Raw genomic sequence first — 14,027 nt, forward strand, 5'->3', positions numbered from 1 at the left:
GGCAGGCTAAACTCCAGTGAACCCAAGATAGTCAACAAAAGGGGCACCAGGCATTGAATAAGGTACTGGCACCCTGAAAAGTTCCCTAGGTCCCCAGGAAAACTTGGGATGGTCCTGTGTACAGCAGAGAGATCTGTGGTTGGCCAGGGCTCCAAGTTCAGAAGAGTCCTTTGCTGCAGAAACCATAGCCACCTCTCCGTCCAGAGCCCAATGGCACAAGTCTTTGTTCCTTAATCTTGGGAATCTTGTAGGTGTCTCTTGTCTTGAGAAGAACCAAAGCAGCACAGCCTGGTCCTCAAGGCAGTAGCATGGCAGCAAAAGATAGTAAAAGGAGTGATGCAAACCCAGGCTCATGCCCTGCCTCGACCGCTTCCAGGCTGTGCAACCTAAGGGAGGTTACTTAATCTCTCCGTGCCTTAGCTGTTTAGTTTTTAAAATGAGGACTAAGCATCGGCATCATAGGCCTATTGCAAAAATTAGATGAAATATAAATAAAACCCCTACAAAAGTGCCTGGCTAATATAGACACCTGCGAGTAGCAATTGCCATTATTGTTATCATCGTTATCTATATATATACTAGTAAAAGGCTAAGTGACTGGCCATCCAGCCATCTGATCGACTGACCGGCTGGTACATATGACGCGCACTGGCAACTTAAAAATAAATGTTGACTAGCACATGCGCAATACATACAAAGCTCTCACTGGTGCCAATAGCATGCATGTGTTTCGATCTGTCATTGTTGATTGTGAATTTGGTTGTTTTTGTTGGCATTTCTATTATAGAGAAAGGGCGATAACGATATTAAAATATTTATCCTAATTCATTTCCTTTCAATGTGCACAAATCTGTGCACTGGGTCATTAGTCACTATATAATGCCCTGGTTGAGAGTCAGTATACCTGAGCTGTAGGCCCAGGTCTACAACTAATGTTCATCCTGGGCTTGGAACACTCTAGATCTCAGTTTTCCCATCTGTAAAATAGGAGTTCTGCACCTCATCAGGAGAGTGTCATAGACTCAAATGAGATAGCAGGTATTGAAGTACTTTGGACAATGAAAACCTCTAAGTATTGTAAGACACCGTTAGGAATGAGCAGGCAGCCCCCACATGCCGTCCAGGTCACCAGCTAGTCTTGACTCATCCTCAGCTTCGCTAGTCTTGTCTCTTTCCAGCTTGTCCTTCTGGCTGAGATTCTGGACTCAGATCACTTGCGCCGAAATGTCTGATATGACTGCCAGGACTTCCTTTGCTGTGGCCCAGCCTTGGAGGATCCCCAGGAGACTTAAGAGATGACAGAGAATATTCTGTTTCCAGAATCTTGGAAAGTTTCATTTTCATTAATTTCGTGTTGTTGAGCTGGACACTAGGGTCTTTAGAATAATCCCAAAAACGGACCTTCTGAGCAAGGCATACATAAGAACGAGAAAAATGCTCCCTATGATTTATTATTATCATTATTACTAATGTTTGTTGTTCTTATTCTTAGCAAGTATTATTATGATTATGATCACAACAGCAAGCATTAACTGTGAGTCAGGCACTATGCTGAGAGCCGAGCAGGCATTTTATACATTCGTTCTTTACAACAGCCTTATAAGGGAGGTACTGGTATCACGCCATTTACAGATGGTGAAAATGATGCTCAGCCTGCTGCTGGCCCCATAACAAGGCAGGAGAGAAGGGGCCACAGTCAGAGAGGAGAAAGCAGCCTCCCTCTGATGCTATCTTTCTCCTGGAAGATGTGTGTCCAGGGAGCGTGGCTCCTGTTTTCTCATGGAGGGTCCCTTGCATCTGGACGTGAAGCCATGGCATGGAAGGACTCAGGCTAAGCTCGTCATCTTAGTGCCACAGCACCACTTGGGTCCTGAGCCTCAGGTCTAGCATTGGGAGATTACCAAGATTGCATTGCTTTTGTTATATCCTTTACCCTAAGGATAGGGTGTACAGATAATCATACTCTTCAGCTCAGGGCACATCATCATGGTTGATAGATTAATTCATTCACTCGTTTCAGTTCTTTGGTTTGATCCTTATTTTCCATTTCCATTCCTCTCCTCCCATAGGACAGTTCTTCTCATTTTTTAATGTGATATTTTTGTTTTCCATTGCTGCTTCATGTGCATCTACGTTTAATTTCTGTACATCACAGAGTCTTATCTAACTCCCTGCAAATTGCTTTTCTTTCTTTTTTCTTTTTTTCAAAACTTGGTATCATATTTTTAAGATCCATCCATGTTGATGGATATATACATACACTGAGTCCATTCAATCAAAAAACTGAACAGTTCCCGTGGGGAGGGTGAAGACAAATTAGAGGGCATGAGGATGATTTCATCGACGAGTCAATGCAGGAGTTCGAGAGAACAAAGAAGGAAGTTCTACCAAGTGGAGCAGCTCTGTGCCGTCTCTCCAGCTACACACCAACCTAGAAACCCACAGACACCATATTCAACAACATCAACCAGAAAAAGGAGAGGAAGGAAGCAAGGGGTGAAGGTCAAGCACAGTGGACACTCACCCAGTCACTTCTGCTCTGACAAACCTACCTCTTCACGGACGTCTACGGTGACGGGCCTCACACAGCCCCATGCAGGTTGCACTGCAACATTGTTGGGAAGGCATGTGTGGCTCTGTGGCTGCCGGCCACTTCCGGCCACCTCCCCAGAGAGTCAGAGGATAGCTCTCCGCACGCCCTGGGCATAGAGACTTGGCCTGAGGGGCTGCCGAGGCTGGGAGACGGGGTTCATCAGATGTCACCCAGCCTTTTGGCAGCTCTTCTTGCCTTCTCTATATCCACACAGAACCAGAGGAATGGCTGGCTTTTTAATAAATCAAAACCAGTTTCATTCTTTAAATTGAAATTTCACAGGTCATCAGCCTACCCCGTGGCCTGCTGCCCTCAGAGACGATGGTAAAATAATTGGGATCATATGAGCCAGTTCGATTAGAAAAGTGAATGTGGTTTGGAGTGAAGGCCTGGATTCCCTGCCCCTTGGTGACTAACTTGACTCCCCTGCCCCTCTCCCCACCCCCCCCCCCCCCGCCACTGCTTCCCAAAGCCTAAACTCTTTAGAGATAAAGATGCCTTTGTGCCCAGGTACATTATTCCAATCTAAGAGGCAAGAGGTCGCCTGCCTCCCCAGGGACCAGGACAGATGAAATGTGAAAAAAATCCAGCCACATAAAGGAGTTATTTCCATATCTTGGACAGGTGGCTGCCTCTTGCCCTCTATCCCAACCTCACCCCCAGAAGTGACCAGTTGTTTGGGTGGGCTGTAGACACAACTGTAGACAATACAATTCCATTAATGACCCCAAGGATCAGAGTTTGCCATGATAAACGATTTCATGTTAACAAAGTAGCTCCTGATATGATGATATAGGGAAAGTGGGAGAGATTGTGTAAAGAGTTTCTTAAGTTTCTCTGAACATTTTCTGGGAGATCTGATGCATGGACCCTAATTCAGCAGTGACTGTATCCAATCAGATCAGGGTATGCGGAGCTGTTAGTTTGCTATGTCCCACTTAGGTACGCAGAATCCCAGAAATCCTCTCTTTGACTAGATCCTACAGGCTCTTCTTGGATATCTTAAGAGGAATGTATGCCAGTAACTAATAATGAAATGAACATGTCTCCTTTTGTTATGTTTCATCCAAAAGTTTTGGAACTTCTGCTTTGGAAGTTGAATGACCCTTTAACTTGAGTGGCCTTTTCTAAGTTCTAAGATATTCTTCTCTCTCCTGAGACTCAGCTACTCACAAATCCCCCACTTTCTCTAACCCTAGGAACCCATCCATGTGATCCTGAGGGCTTGAGTGGCAACCCTCCTTCACTGACAAGATGAGGTTCTCCTGAGCATGGCATCTGACCACACAAAAAACAACTTGCCTTCAAAACAAACGCATCAAGTCAAGCGTCTTCTCTGAGCACCTTGTAAACCTGAAATCAGTTGGTGAGTAGCCACAAAAATTGCCCCCTGAACTTTCCCGATGATCTCTCATGACCCCACCAGCAATTCTCAGGACCGTACTGAATGCAGGCCAGCAATGACCTCTAACAACATGGACCTTAACAGCCATGTGTCTCAGAGCCATGAGTGGCTTATGCCAGATGTGCATGCAAAACAGAGGTGGTAAAATGCTAAAGGGTTGTTTTTGTTTGTTCGTTTGTTTGTTTTTAGCTCTTGTTAAACATTGTTTTCCCCAAGACCTGGAGCTTTCTATTGCTTTTTTTTTTCTTTTTCTTTTTTCTTAGGCTTAGTGAGGTGAACTGCCTTTCCCCCATGGACCTTCCCTGAAAATTGCTTTTCAATAGTCCCAACACAACCCGATGGCAGCGTATTCTACATGACAATGCAGCTCACAAATGTATCATCTGCAATTATAACTCCAGCTTTGATGTAAGACCAATTTAAAGATAGAGAATCTGGGTCTAATTAAGGCAGCTCCAGCTCAGACTGATAAGGGCCACCTTCATTGCAGCTCACATGAGCTGAAGGCCTCCTGAACACTCAGGACTCGGTTGGGAATATATCCCCGGCATTTCAAAGCACATTTCATTGTAAAACAGGATTCTGGCCTCTGCATTGACTTCCATGGACTCATTAGCAATTTTCCCTTTCTACATTTGGTCCATGCAAAGTGCATTTTCCTAAATGGGCAGAGGGCCTGGTTTTAGAGGGTTCTTGTAGGGTCCTAATCTGTCAGCAGCTACCAGTTCAAACCTCCCTCCCCAACCTCGCCGGCAGAACAATCAGCCAGAAGCCCTCCCTGCAGAAACATTCTCCATGTTGGAAAGAGACAATGACAAAGGGGGGTCCCATATTGGAAGATGCTTGCTCCGGGTCAATCCAGTGATGTCACCTGTGCTTAAACTCTCCAGTGGCTTCCCACTGCCTCAGCGTAAAATCCCATATCCTTGCCATGGCCATCAAGACACTGAAGGGCTTAGACCTCATCAGGGTGTTCTGCGGTATGTCAGCCCAAAGGCCTTATTTCTGTTCCTTGACCCCAGGGGATTGTTTGTACTTGCTGTTCTTTCTGCCTGGAATCTTGTTCTCTCAGTTCTTTGCTAGCTGGCGCCTTCTCATTATCTCAGACCCAATATCACCTTCTAGGACAGATCTCCCCCCTCCCACTGTATTTACAGTAACCCCATTCCTCCCCAATTTCTTCCAGTTTCATTCCCTGGGGCCATCTTGTCATTCACATTTCCAATTTGGGAGAGTTGCTCTAAGCAGAGCTCCATGGGAAGTTCCCTGGTACCTAGTGCAGCATTAGTAGGCACTCAATAAAAAAATTTAAAAAATGAATGAATGGAAAAAAGACGAATGGCCCCTAGTTAATGGGCTGGTACTTTTATGCAAAGCTACCATTCCCAGAGTTGCACAGAGTGTAGGGGGGGTTGGAAGGAGGGAGCTCAGATGCCCCTGGCCATGCTACATCCTCCTATCCAAGGTCCTAAGCGATTGTTCTCCTGCTAGGATGCCTCCAGTGATGTACAGTCTCATTGGCCATGAGAGCCCATTTTCTGCAAAGCTGTTTTGAATCCCCATGAAAAGAACTCTAGGAGAGAGATTTCTCCAAAGCGCTCATGGCAGTGGTTACTTACTTAACCAACCCCCCCTGGCAGTGAGCAGGATACAGGGAAGGCTCCTTCTACTCAAAGGGTCTTGAGGTCAAATTTAGAGGCATAAAGAAGAAGCTGATGCTGGTGACCATATCTGAAATTTATTGAGTACATACCACGTGACATGCGCTGTGTCAAATGCTGTACATGCCGTATGCCATTTAGTCCTCACAACAACCCTAAGAGGTAGGTACCTAGGAGGTTGTATTCCCATTTTACAGACAGGGAAATGACGCTCAGAGAGGTTAAGTAACTTGCCCTGAGTCACACAGCTAGCTCTTTGGTAGTCCAAGTCTAGTTCTACCTCTACCTTCTGATTCACTCATCCCTATTTTGTCTCATTTTTAGTCTGCAGATCGCAGAAGCCAGGACCGGATTTCCATGGTTGTCAGAAGGAAGATTCCAGAGCCGAAGTGGATGTTTCTGCTAATCTGTGAGCATACAATTAATTTGCAGGCATGAGGCAGTTTGGTGCCCTTCCCTACCAGCGCTGTGCACACTAATGAACTAAGTCTGAGAGTAGAGGCAACGATTATGAAGAGGCGGCTGGGTGGCTGGGCCTGAGCTGGGCCTGGGGAGCCCGTAGCTGACCCCCGCAGGCCTGCTGTGCAAATGATTTCACACTTAGGCAGCCCAATCAATTGGGTGTTTCTCTGCTTAAAAAAATCACTGTGATAAAATGCTTCCTTCTCTATAGTCACGGCATGTTCTAGGCCCTTCAGGGGGCCTTTGAAAGGGCTGGTTTTGTATTTAAGAGTAAAGCGTTGTTATCAAGAATTTTTAATATATTCTCCAGCCATTGAGAGATGACACTCTTCTCAGAAGCTCCTGAAAGAGATGCTTCTGAAAGGATTTAGAGGCGCCCCAGGGAGGAGGGGGGAGAGGGGGAGTTCAGGCTCTTGGCTGAAGAGAGGCAACTCTGGGATGGAGGAGGGGGGTGATGTCAGAGGGTGGAGGGATGCCTGGTTTCTGGGAAGTAGGAGGAGGCAGAGCACAGCCCAATGGGCTCCCAGGGGAGTTCGGGGGCTGGGGGCGGGTTCCCAAACAGGAAGCCCAGCTGGTGAAGACTGTGTTGTCAACTGGGGATACATGTGGCGGGTGCTTTTTCCATTCCGCTCTGGCACCTCAGTGCCCTCAGGGCTTCCTACCTGCCTTTGCAAAGACTTTCGCAGGTCCTGACTCAAGGACACAGTGTGGACTCCAAGGCAGAACTCTACAGAGTAGGACTCAGGTAGCTGACCGTGATATTTTAGGGGGTGGGGTGGGCGTTGTTTCTCCCCAGCGCGTATGTGGGAGGTGGGGGTACACGCGGCCACCGACACCCAGTTCCTCCCTGAAGCACCTTCTTCATGGACTCGAAGGGAAGGAGCCAAAGTGACTGATCCTGCCAAGCTGTGGCCCCTCGGTGAGGGCAGTGGGGAGGACGGGGTGGGGAAACGTCCTTATGTTTCATCCCCCAGGGCACTCAGAGGCTGACCCACCTGTGCATAGCCGGAAAAACCAATTTGGGCAAATAGCCAGTCAATTAATGGTGAAGACCCAGACCCAGTTAAGATACTTGTTTTCCTGGAGATTCTAATCAGTTCAGTCAAGGTGATTGATTCTCCTTCCCTAAAGGGCTATGGGAAGCAGCATCCTATCTGCGTGGTGTCTGTGTTTCTGGAAGTTTCCCCCAGCCATTGTCTGCAGGGGAAGCACTGCATTTCCCCCATATTGAAAGCAAGGGCAGCATCTCTTCTTTCTTTTTTTTAGCAGAAAAACTTAGAAAAGAGAGAGGTAAAGCCCATCCGAGTGCCACCGCCCACCTCCTCTCTTCAAACTCTCTCCACGCCAGGAAGGAAGCAGGAAGCGTGGGGAACCACCTCGCTTCTCCACACGCTCGGAGCAGGTAATCTGATTGCACATTTCACACAGTGATCTGAACCCCAAATTATAGTTTCTGATCTTAAGGTCCATCATTGAATTGACTGTAATCTTTATTTAGAGGAAAATAGTGGTAATTATATATTTCAATTGAGTTTTTGAAGAAAAATATGACTCATGATCATTTGAAAAGATGACTCTTTGCCTTTTTAACGTTTTTATCAACTACTTAGTGAATTTTCCAAATGAACAGCTCATGCACCTGCACGAAGAATATTTAATAACACACAGGTGAATAACTGTAAGGAAATAAATAAGACAGGAAGTAGATACAATCATCCCACAGACGGTGGACACTGTGTTGGCACGGGAGGGAGGTTGTGCCTTTCCCTACAAAGCGAAACAAGTGAAACAACTATCTATCTGCGTGTGCAAACCCCTCCCCGGTATTCAGATAATCGGAGCTGCAGAGTACATTTTCCCAAATGGCCAGAGGGCCTGGTTTTAGAGGGTTGTTGTAGGATCGAAGTCTGCCAGCAGCTGCCTGGCTCCCAGTTAGACCCCCTGGCAGAACAATCAGCCGGAAGCCCTCCCTGCAGAGCCCTGGTAGGGTGGGCAGCGGGGCGGAGGGGGGGTGCTGAGGGGGCGCGAGCTGGCCTCAGAAAGTTATTGATGTGGTCCATCTTCTGTGCATTGGAAATCTCTTCAAAATGTCTAATGCTTCCGTCCAGGATCGTTAGCTGAGTCTTCAGGAATATTCAATATTTTCAGGGTAGGAGAGAAAAGAGCCAAGTCAATGCCATCGTCCCAGCCCCTTTTCATATGGAAACCTTTCCAATACGTAACCACGTTGTAAATGACCCCACCCCAGCCAGGGCCTTCCCCCAGCATGAAGAATGGAGCCTGCACAGCCTGCCTGACATTCCAAACCTGCTCTACACAGGCTTCCCTCTGCCCGGGGAGATCGTGCTGTGCTGAGGGCAGCAGGACACAGAGCAGGTCCAGGGGTGTCTCCCCAGAAGGACAGAGGGCACACAGCACGCTTGCCTGATGTGTAGTGTCGTGCAACTCCTGAGCCCCACACTGGGCAGAAGGTTCATTGTGTGGGTGACACTGAACACCGGGTGTGTCCTTTGAGAACTTGAAAACACCCAGGTGCCACCTGTCCTCACCCTGAAGTGGCCCTCCACCGTGTGTTAGCTGCTCTACCCCAAGCTCACTGACTGCATGAGTCTGGGCCTCAGTTTCCTCATCTCCCAAGTACATTTAGGTAAAAATTTCCAAGGTGACCCCAGAATTTCCCTTCTAGCAGACTGTATTAGTTTATAGTGGCTGCTATAACAAGTGACCACAAAGTGGGTGGCTTAAAACAACAGGCATTTATTTGCTAACAATTCTGGAAGCCAAAAGTCCAAAATCAAGGTGCTGGCAGGGCTGTGCTCCCTCTGATGGCATCAGGTGAGAGTCTCCACCTGCCCCTTTCTAGCTGCTGGCAGTTGCCGAATCCTTGGCCTCCCTGGGCTTCTACCTGCATCACTCCAACCTCTGCCTCTGTCCTAACATGCTCTTCCCTGTGTGTCAGTGACTCGGTCCAAATTTCCTCTTCTTTTAAGGCCAGTTATTGGATTAGGGTCACCCTGACCCAGTAGGACCTCATCTTAACTTGATTATATCTGAAAAGGCCCTGTTTCCAAATAATGTCACCTCTAGGGTTGTTACAGGTCAGGACGTCAAGGTATCTTTTTTGAGGGGATACTGTTCAACCCAGTACAGAGACTGTACATTTTCCTTCCGTTGCATTGAATTGTGGATTTTGGAGCAGAATTTGGCACTTGTGTTGATTTCAAGGTGACCACAAGCACTGTTAAACTCGTGCATTTTGTCTTTCAGGCCAAGGGGAACATTAAGCCACCCCTGCAGAGATTCAGGACTTCTACCAAAATCAGAGGGTAACCTTGGACAAAATTGCCACCATTCTAGAATCTTCTTCAGCCCTCTACTTGACAAGGTGAGGAGTGACTCACGTTTGCATAGCTCCGATGGGAGACGCAGGGTCACTTGGGGCTCAGGCACACTGCTGGCCAATCCTGGGTGTGGCACCTTGAGCACTCCCATAGCACTGGGGATGATGAAGATAAAATAATGCTTGTCTCATGGAGTTACAGTAAGGATTGAATGAGTTCTTAAGCAACAAATACTGTTGTGTTGTGCCTGGAACTCAGTAAGGGTTGATGAAGTTTAATAATAAACCTCTGCTTATATCGGAGGTTATGTTGGGTCTGGGAGCATGGCTCAGTAGATTTCTGCAAAATTGGATTAATGTTATGACCCCAAGACACATCTAAGAAATTGGACAGGCTCTGCTGCCCATAAAATTTCTGAACACTTAATGACGTTCAATGAGCACCTACCATGGGTCGTAATAAGAGTGACAGCTCCCAGCTGGTGTTGAGTGCTTTGCATTCCTCATCTCTGTACACAAGGAACCTAAAAGATAGGTCCTAGTTTTATCCCCATTCTATAGATGTGGACACTGAGGCCCAGAGCATTGTGGAAACTTGCTCATGTCATGCAGCTGACCCTGTCACCCTAGGCTTCCACTTAGACAAAATTAACTCTTACCCCAAAAGTTCTGCTGTGAGATTCCCACCCCAGGATTGTCTCACAACCCAAGATAGAGAAATTCTTCCGTAGGCCTCAGGAAACAAGCTGACCATGCCAAGAGCAAAAAACTTGCAGGCAGAACCCCGTCTGGCACACACCTGAAGGAGAAAGGCCCCGGCCCAGGTGCCATGAGCTCTGCTCACTCCTCGCTGAGAGCTTGCTCTCCAGCCTCAGGGTCAATGGGCCTCACTCCCCATTTCCTTTCCCACTCTTCTCAGCCAGGGAGGAGCCGCAATCATTTCCAGACCCTCCTCACATTACAGGCTCGGGGCACCTGGCAGCAAACAGAAAACATACACACAAATAAGAGTGACAGCTCCCAGCCTGGAGAGCAGGCTTCTCCCCGTTCCCAGGCAGAAACACGCAGCGGTGTAAGCTGAGCCTTAACGGGGTCACAGTTGGCCGTTGGGTAACCCCGGGCCTCTGTCTCTGTTCTCCCAGCTCCATGCACAATCTGAGGCACTGCTAGAACTCATGGCCTGAATGCTAGTCAGAGCCTGGCAGCCATCTGGGGTGTACACTGTCAATGCCACTGGGCCGTCTGTCACCCTTCTCTCTGGCAGCCGCAGAACCAAGGAGGTGGGGGAAGAGGAGGCCACTAGGCTACAATTTCACCCCAAGCCCAGAGATACCACCGCTCCTGGCTGCCCACCCTCCCAACCCCAGCATGCTCACGCATCCTTGTCCTTTTTGCCTGGCTGATGGCTTCGACATACACCCACAAGAACGCTCAAGGTCTCCTGAGGCAGGGCGTATGCTACCAGGCAGTAGGGAGGTTGGGCTTCCGCTCAGTGTGTTGACTGTTATTCTGCTGATTGGGCAAGTTCTCAAATCATCTTTAAGCATCAGTTTCCTCATCTATTAAATGGGTATAATACCATCCTCACTGTGTGAGAAGCAAAAGAATGCCCCTAAAGTACTCAGACCTTGCCACACTCAATAGACATTATTTTCATCATGATCATTAGAAGAGTAATCAGTGCTTATGAACTTGGAAAGGCCAGTTAGCTGCAATTTGGGAGAGGGAGATGGAAATCAGGGCCCAAAGACTCATCTTTGGTTTCCCATGACTTTCCACTTTTCTGCTCTGGGCTGTGTGGGAATGGGGAGGGAGCGGTTACAGCACCTGCTCTGGGAATGGGAGTTGGAGAGAGAAGATGGGTATTAGGAAAAAAGAGAAACTGAAGGCCTGGCTGGTGCCAAGTGCAGAGCTAGAAATGTAAGATGCTCTTTCATGTAGGCCTGAAAAGCCCAGCAAAGCAGTAAGGTGATTTTCGTTTTGCAGGAGAGGCAGTTAAAGTTTGGTGCCATTAAGAGTCACGTCCCTCAGCTGGCTCAGTGGTTGTGCTGAGAGCTGCAGCCATCTCTAGCCAACCTGGGAGTTTCACACTATGAGGTAGACACAAAGGTGGCCGGGAGAAAAGCTACCTCCCAGATATAAGCATCAACGAAGGCCAGAGTTGCAATGTGTTTCTAGAATTAATCTAATGCTCCTGTGATAGATGAGAAAACCAGGCTCAGAGAGGTTAGGTAACTTACCCAAAGACACACAGCGAGCTGGTGATAGGATGAGGACCAGAGTCCAGATCTATAGCATGCCGAGTCACTTCAGAATGGCGTAGAGACTCTTATCGTTCAGAAATACAGATCCGGTTTGGAAGGAAAAGAGATCTTTAAAATGTGCAGGAAGAAAGTTCCAAGGGTGTCTTGGTGAGAAGTTGAGGTGAGCTGTCCTTAACAGGCTCCTTTTTCATCCCGCAGCAGGAAGCACGCCCTCCTGTAGAGCACCTTCCTCCCTCTGCTCTCCACGACCTTCGCAGCCCCCTCTGACAACGATGACTATTTCCCGATCTCAGTTCTCCGAAGAGAAAGGATCAAACACCTCGCTTTCAGGATTCGTGAACTATTGTTGAAAGGGTAATAGACCCCTGAAAATGTAATTTTTCAAGAAACATTTGTGTCTTAGAAATACACCTTGTGTCAAGAGGCCGCATCATTTGAAGTAACATTCTGGCTGATCCGGAAAGGGTTTTGGTAGCTGTTGCTGAGAGCTGTGCCCAGAGAAAGGGGTTGGGTTAAATGCTCCTTATCCAGCTCAGCTAAGATCCCGGCCTGGGTCTGCTTAGCTGCCTTCAACTTGAATTGTTACTGTAATACTGACAATTCTTCACAATAATAACTATTTTTGTTTTTAATATGGAGAGGGACCATGGCTTTTCTTTTGTTTTCAAATCGTCTGTATCACCAAAAAAAAGAAAAAAAAAATGCTGAGAAGCACTGCTTGGGTCTCGGCATCTACAGGTGACTACAGCTGAGCAGTGGGCCCCTCCCCCTTCCTCAAGCACCCAACCCAGGACTTATGGGTGGTGTCCTGCCCTATAACAGAAAAGGTGCTGGACTCCCTATGCACCTCCTCTGGGCCAGAACAGCATGACTCCTCATGAGTTACACATATTGCCACCTTGCAATAGCCACCAGAGGCAAGAAAATAATCTTCTGGTACAGCCACTGTGGAAAAGAGTATGGGAGGGGTTCCTCAAAAAGTAAGAATAGGGTTGCCATATGACCCAGTAGCCCCTCTCTGGGTATCCCTTAAAATTTTAAGAACATTTATTCACAAAGATATATGCACCTCTATGTTCATTGCAGCATTATTCACAGTGGCCAAGACATGGAAACAACCAAAGTGTCCTGTGATAGAGGACTGGAGAAAGATGTGGTACATATACACAATGGAATACTATTCAGCCCTAGGAAAAGATGAAACACTGCCATTTGCAGCAATGTGAATGGATCTTGAGAATATCATGCTAAGCGAAATAAGTCAGACAGAAAAAGGTCAGAACTGCATAATTTCACTCATATATGGGATATAAAACTAAAAGTAACAAGTGAACAAACAAGACAAATAAAAACTCATAGACACAGATGACAGTATGGTTGTTACCAGAGGGAAGGGGGTAGAGAAGGACAAATGGGGTCAAATACATGGTGATGAAGATTTGATTTAGGTGGTGGGCACACAATGCAATATACCGATCATGTATCATAGAATTGTGCACTTGAAACCTACATGATTTTATTAATCAGTCACCTCAATAAATTTCATTTTTTAAAAAAAGAAACAAAGAATCATTCCCTCTGCTCCCTCTGTTGGAAATGCCACGAGTCTCCTGCCCGGCCAGGAGACCACAAACCTTCACTGATTTGACCAAGTAGGTGGATAGAGTTGTGGATCCCAGAACCACAAAATCTTGAGGACAAGTCCTCAGCAAAGGTCACAGCGTGGCCCCAGAGACAGGGGCTAACTTGGTATTAAATGCAGAACCAAAGGGTTTAGGAAGCAGAAAGAGATGGGAATCATCCTTGGCTTTTTGTGCTAAAGGGAAACATGTCACAATCCACCAAGGTACAGACTGGTCCTGTGGATTCTTGCTGAGCCTGTGGACTTCTCCATTTTCATCCCCAGCCACTCAGCAGATGATGCTAATGAATGGGTAGGTTCTGAGCTATAAGGAGGCAGACACCGTGTCGCCCGCGGCACTTCCTTTTTGGCTTCTGCTGCTAAAAATGTCCAGCCTAGGTCACTGCCCAAGTTTGAAAAATCTACTAGGCCACGATTCGCCGCCCCGCCCCCCCCCCCCCCCCCACTTCTATCAGATAATCTTGACTTCCTCCTTTTATTGGGCCAAGCTAAGTCCTTTAAGGCATAAACTTCCTCGAGCCACTGGGGTGGGGGTGGGGGGAAGCTGGGAGCAAACTTTACAAATAGACAGACCATCAGTTTAAAGTCTCCAAGAGATTGACAGGAAAATGGGTTTTCCTAGATGGCAGAGCCACCCCTGGGGACACAGAAAGCACAATA

This window comes from Plecotus auritus (assembly GCF_963455305.1).
Source record: "Plecotus auritus genome assembly, chromosome: 9".
NCBI lineage: Eukaryota > Metazoa > Chordata > Mammalia > Chiroptera > Vespertilionidae > Plecotus > Plecotus auritus.